This window comes from Panthera onca, chromosome C1 (genome assembly GCF_046562875.1).
Source record: "Panthera onca isolate mPanOnc1 chromosome C1, mPanOnc1 haplotype 2, whole genome shotgun sequence".
Taxonomy (NCBI): Eukaryota; Metazoa; Chordata; class Mammalia; order Carnivora; family Felidae; genus Panthera; species Panthera onca.
The window spans coordinates 119,842,564-119,849,353 of record NC_138346.1 but is presented as its reverse complement, the minus strand read 5'-3'; positions in this window follow the sequence as shown (position 1 = coordinate 119,849,353).

Below are 6,790 nucleotides of genomic sequence, written 5' to 3'. Positions count from 1 at the left end.
TGGTTCATATTTTCTCATTTCCCTCCACACCGAAACAGGATCTGTCCTTGGACCTCCTCTTTTCTCTGTCCCCACTCACACATGCAGAAATTCCTTCAAGACTCCTGGCTTGAAATGCTGTCCCCATCTTGATGACTCCCAAATTAATATCTCCAGCCCGGCCCTCTGCTTGACCTCTAATTTTAAATATCCAACTCCATGCTAAATATGTCCACATGTCAAAACCAAACTCCTGATCTTTCCAAATTTGCTTTTCCTGCAGCCTTTCCCCTTTCAGTAAACAGCTACGCCATGCTGCTAACTTCTCAGGTCAAAAGCATGAAGGCATCCTTGACTTCCTTTTTCTTCTCAAATATCACAACCAATCTGTCGGCAAACCCCGTTAGCCCTGCTTTCACACATGTATCCCAAACTGGATGGAGTCCTACCACCTCCATCACTATTCTCCTATTCCAAGTCTCCCCTCTGATATGGATGATTAAAATGCCCCCCTAACTCATCTTCCCTTGTCCGTCTCTGACCCCTGTAGTCTATTTCCCAACATAATAGCCAGCGTGAAACTTTTATAACTTAAGCCTACAATGGCTTTCCAATTCCAGTGCCCTAAAGGAAAAGCCCAAATCTTACAATGGCCCGTAAGGCCCTGGCTGAACTCCAGTTCCGTCCTCATCTACCGCTGTCCTTCTCATTCACCCGACTCTACCCGCAATGTTCTTGCTACTCTAAACAAGTCAAGCACGCTCCTGCTTTTGTGTTTGACATTCTCTGTCCTGATGGGTCTTACCCCAGAGGTGACATCACTGCCTTCCTCCTCTCAGTCAGTTTTCTGCTTAAAAATTAACCTCAGTGAAACCATCCTTGATAACCCTATTTAAAACAAGTACACTGGGGACGCCTGGGTGGCTCAGTTGGTTAAGTGTCCGACTTCAGCTCAGGTCATGATCTTGCGGTCCATGAGTTCGAGCCCCACGTCGGGCTCTGTGCTGATAGCTCAGAGCCCGGAGCCTGCTTCGGATTCTGTGTGTCCCTCTCTCTGCCCCTTCCCCGCTCATGCTCGGTGTCTCTCGCTCCCATAAAAAAAATAAAATAAAACAAGCACACTGTATGAGTTTAGTAGGGCTGTCATAACAAGATACCACCAACTGTTGAACAACAGAAAATGTGCGAAGGCTGCAAGTTCTAGATCAAGGTGTCAGCCTGTTTGGTTTCTTCTGAGGCCTCTCTCCTTGGCCTGCAGGTGGCCACCTTCTCTCTGTGTCCTCACACGGTCCTTTCTCTGTGCAAGAGCACCTCTGATGTCCTTCTGTGTGTCCTAATCTCTTCTTGTAAAGACGCCAGCCAGATTGCACTCTAGCAGCCTCATTTTAAACTTAATTACCCTTTTAAAGGCCCTATCTCCCAATAAGTCACATTCCCAGGTGCTGGAGGTTAGGGCTTCAACATAGGAATTTTAGGGAGTCGCAGGGGGAGCCACATTTCAGTCCATAACACACTCCACCCCCATTTTCTGTATATTTCCACATCATTCATCACCTTATGACTTAATTCGCTTTCCTTGTTGGTTTGTTGTCTGTCTCTCCCCACGACAACGTCAATTCGAAGACATTGATTTCTGTCTATTTGTTCATCACTGTATCCCTGGTGCCTAGAGCAGCGCCTGGCACATAATAAGCGCTGAATAAACATTTGTTAAGCTATTTAATGAATTTACATAGTTCTCTGTCTTGTGAAGCCATATGACTTTGCAGTGCCCTCAGAGGCACTTACAAACAAGGACACATACGATAAATGAATAGAAATTTATGGTGCAAATGTCCAGTGCGATAAGTAGGGTAGTCAGTGCCGAAGTACACAGGGAAAACTTCACTGTACAATGGGGATAAGATTTCTTATGCTTTATACAAGTTTATGAAGATGAAATATTGTTATAGTTTGCCAAATATATCTCCACATGTTAAATTGGTAAAAGATTCGAAAGCTACAAGAAGAAAGACAGTGACTTCTGGAGGCCACATGAGCTCTCTTCTGGAAGGTTCCTGAGGATTGACAGGAGTGAACCTGCCTGCAACACCCAGGAGTCTGTTTGGCCTTGTCAGCCAACAGAAGCAGATCACAACGATGTAATTCTTGTAACATGAATCCTCGCGAGGGTGCGATGGTGGGGCTGCTGGAGCCTCACAGAGGGGTCCCTTTCTGGCCTGCCCACACAGTTCAATTTGCTCTCAATAAAAATGCAATTAAGAGCTCGCTCACCTACAGACTGTTGAATGCTTTTGCCTCCATGTTTTTTGGAACAGAACTCCTGACTGACAGTATTTTGGGGGAAGAAGACGAAATATCCTTAAGGGGAAAAGGAGGGAAAGAAGGAAGTAAAGTGATCGTCTCATACCAAACTGGATGGTAGTTTAAAGACACTGGAAGATTTTGAAAACGTTTAAGCCAGGGCTAGAATAACTTCTGTTTGTTCCTAACAGTCGGTGGGGAAATCAAACCCTTTCTTCTAAAGACTCACAGAGCTTTCGGCAATGCTAACTGCTGCCCCTTCCTTATCTCAAAGAGTCTAGCGTGCCTAAGTTTGGCAGTTTGGGGACATACAACACTTATTTTACATGTTAGCACTATCTAAAGTGTGTAGCTCCTATGCCAAAGACATACGATCAGTTTGCTGTGTTTACTAATAATAATATTTCATGTCGTTTTTGGTTATCTACAGATTTCGATGATCTGGATTGTCTCTTCTCTTGTTAATAAGAGTCATGGCAAACTGACCTTACCCTGGAATGATAACAAATTCTTTTATGAATTGCATCCATTGTCTCCTTTATTTCCTCTACCTTTATCACCCGTTAAATCTGAAGTGTGACCAGGTTTTATAGGAACACACTAAACACAGGAGTCTTTATTCCTGGGTATTCTCCTTTCCAGACCATCACCGATGCCACCTTGGCCTAGTCCGGTCTAGCCTAGAATTCTGAACACTGAAGATTATGATGAGAAGTAGAGTAAAGATGGTACTTTCCTTTTAGGATACCGACGTCAGAGACTTTTTTTTTTTTTTTTTTTTTTTTTTTAAACAGATTGTATACCATGGTCATTTGATTTTTTTTTTAATTTTTTTTTAACTTTTTATTTATTTATTTTTGAGACAGAGAGAGACAGAGCATGAATGGGGGAGGGGCAGAGAGAGAGGGAGACACAGAATCGGAAGCAGGCTCCAGGCTCTGAGCCATCAGCCCAGAGCCTGACGCGGGGCTCGAACTCACGGACCTCGAGATCATGACCTGAGCTGAAGTCGGCGGCTCAACCGACTGAGCCACCCAGGCGCCCCCCGACGTCAGAGACTTTGAGAATAATATGAACCTTCCTAACTTGTGCTCAATGCCATTTTCTGACTTTCTCACCCATGAATTTAACCCATGCTTGCCTGTTTTTATTTCTAGGCCATATAATCCTTCATAGGGAACTAATTACTGTAATTTCACTACCCACAGTGTAAAAGAACTCCCTCCTCTTGTCTTTCTTGGCTTCGGGAGAGCCTCATCAATTCTAATATTGATGATCAAATCTCTGTTTACCCTATGACAAATGTAACTGCAGTTATCTCCCCCTTTAGGATTTGCATACACTCATATGACCTAAATTTTTAGGCTGTTTATAAACAATTGCATATGTAAACAAAAACAACCTAAGCTAAATATTTTGAGTTAATCTGATGAAAAGGAGGAGGAGACAGGAAAATAAGCCAACAGTCAAGGCGATAATTATGTTTTTCTGACTGATTATCCATTTGCACCTTTTACTCTCTAATGTAAATTCCTTGACAGAAGCTGGTTTTTATCCCTTTTTTATCCCCCAGCACAGTGGCTCTTAAACATGAACATGTGTCCAGAGCACCTGAAAGTCTTGTTAAAACTGATTGCTGAGGGGCTCCTGGGTGGCTCATTTGGTTAAACCTCCGACTCTTGATCTCAGCTCAGGTCATGATCTCACTCTTCCTGAGTTCGAGGCCCACATGCTTGGGATTCTGTCTCCCTCTTTCTCTGTCCCCCTCCCACATGAGCATGTGCTCTCTCTCTCAAAATAAACTTAAAAACAAAACAAAACAAAACAAAACAACCCACTGCTGAGCTCCACCCCCAGAGCTTCTCATTCAGGAAGGCTGGGGTAGAGGTTTGTGGATTAGCATATCTAACAATTCCCAGGCGAGGATGATGCCGCTGGTCTGGGAACCCTACTTTGAAAAACACTGTCTCACCACATGGTAAGGCTCCCACAAAATGGTTGAATTGAAGTAACCCAACTGGGAAGGAAGACATTAGATAAACAGTCTAGTAAGATGAGTGTATTAGTTGGGATAATAGCTAAGGTACAAAGAGATCTCAAGATAAAGTGGCTTAAATATGATGAATGTTTATTTCTCACATAACAGTCCAGCGATAGGTGGTGCAATCCAGGGCAGGAAGGCAGCACTGCTTAGTGGGTCCAGGGACCCAGGCTCAGGGGTTGATTCCCCCTATCTTTCTCTTGTGTCTTCCAGCCATTGGTCCAACAGGCTCTTCCAGAAGTGGGGGGTGGTGGTAAGGGGAAGCAACTTGCTTTAAAAAAGCTGTGTCTTAGAAATTGCACATATCACCTTTGCTCGTATCCCATTGGCTAGAACAAACGCACAGATCCATACCTCACTGAAGGGTAGGCTGGGAAATGTAGTTCCTACTTGGCAGTATGTTCTCTCCTAAAACTAAGGGAGAGGATTCCATTACTAAAAAGGAAGGAGAGACTAGATACGCGGGCATAGTGAGGAGTTGCCACACAACAATTTTATGGCAAATCCACACGTAAAATGATGAAAATCTGAACCATAAGTACAGTAAGTACTCTTTGTGTATCTGGACCTATTGTCTTCTGGGGGTGGGGAAGCATAAGCTGAATAGAGAGGTTGTTACTTTGGAACTTAGATGGATCAAAAGGCAAAAACTCTTCTGTCTACCTTGACATAGTAAAGTGCCAGTACGTCAAAGGGGCATCAGGATGTGCTTTCCTCAAAAGAAGAATACAAAGCTGTAGAAGGTGTGAGGATGGCTTGGAAGTCATAATAGTGGCTGATCCAGGGAGGACAATGCAGGAATCAGCAACTTCAGAAGTACCGCAATTTGTTAATTCCCAGGAGGGGAATCCATCCTAAAACTCAATTTTATGGCTTTGCATTCCCACAAGGCCTCACCTCTCCTTTTAGTATAAGAACTTTCTTCTAGAATACGGCTAAAGAATAACACCCATCTTGCTCACTGGCTGTCTGGTTCTTAGTGGGAACACCTCTCCCCAGGTCTGGTCCCGTGGTCATGTCTGGACTACCCGCATAATACTTGTGTGTGTGTGTGTGTGTGTGTGTGTGTGTGTGTGTGTTTAAATTATTATAGGATTTCCTCTTTTTTTTTGGTGTGGGGGGGAGGCTGCTGCAAGCTAAGGGAACTCTCTAGATAATCTATTTGAACTGACAGTTGCTCTCGATAGGCTTCTCTGTGGACAGGCTAGTGGGGGGCGATCTGGTGGTAAATGCCAGGCACACATATTTCTTCACCCTGAATTCACAGATAAAAGAAGAGTCACAGCTGTCTTCCCAGGAAGCCCGTGTCTAAAAATTTTATTTGAAAACGGGGTTAAGGTGGATATGATAAGACAGTGACTATGTAAAATCAGATCAAGTTATTCTAAATTTTTTTTATTTTTATTTTTTTAAATGTTTTTATTTATTTTTGAGACAGAGAGAGACAGAGCATGAACAGAGGAGGGGCAGAGAGAGAGGGAGACACAGAACCTGAAACAGGCTCCAGGCTCTGAGCTGTCAGCACAGAGCCCGATGCGGGGCTCGAACTCACGGATCGTGAGATAATGACCTGAGCCGAAGTCGGACGCTTAACCAACCAAGCCACCCAGACGCCCCAGATCAAGTTATTCTAAATAGAGTCATTTAAAGGCACACCATGGGCTTTTCAGAAACACTTTCAGAAAATGATGACCGTCAGCCTGGTTTACCATGTGTGTATGTGGGTAGGGATGGGGTGGGGGGGGGTATTAAAAAAAAAGAGTCTGCATCCTACAGAGCCAACATGGTTATATCAAATACTAAATATTCTGTTTATTTCAGAGCCACCGAGTGAGCCATTTTTCAAATAATTAAATGCCATAGTTAATGGCGTGTGTCCAGGAGAGGTACAAGACCCAGAAGCCTTTGGTTCTACCTCTCACTGGCTTTCCATGTTCATCTCTGAGAGACATCTCTTGAGACTGTGTGTCATTTCTAATTCTTGGTGCTTTGATGGTACCTGTAAAACAGGTGCCTGACAAAATGGTTGTTCATTGGATAGATGAGGTTGGTCCACACTGAACTACTGGTGTTTTGGTAAAAAATAACAATCCAATGTTGACAATTTTGTATAGTTTAACCTCGTATTTCCATTCTCATTTTGCCACTTACTGTATGGATTTGCTTTTCCCTAAATGCTTTCATGTTTCCGTGTCCTAGTTTCTGAGTGGAAAGCCCTTTCTCCTATCATATATCTATTTTATTCCTTCCCCAAACATCTTGGTCAATCTTTCATTCCTATGCTCACTATTTTCCAGCTAGCATCTCTGTGGGTCCTCCTCTAACCTACTGGCATATTGTATTTCCCCTGTGCCTTTCACAAAGGAGGCCCTACGTAAACATTTGTCACAATGCTGAATTACATATCTGAGGATAAGTCACCGAAGCTCTAAACCAGTTTCCTTCCTGGACAAAGAAGGCAACCCC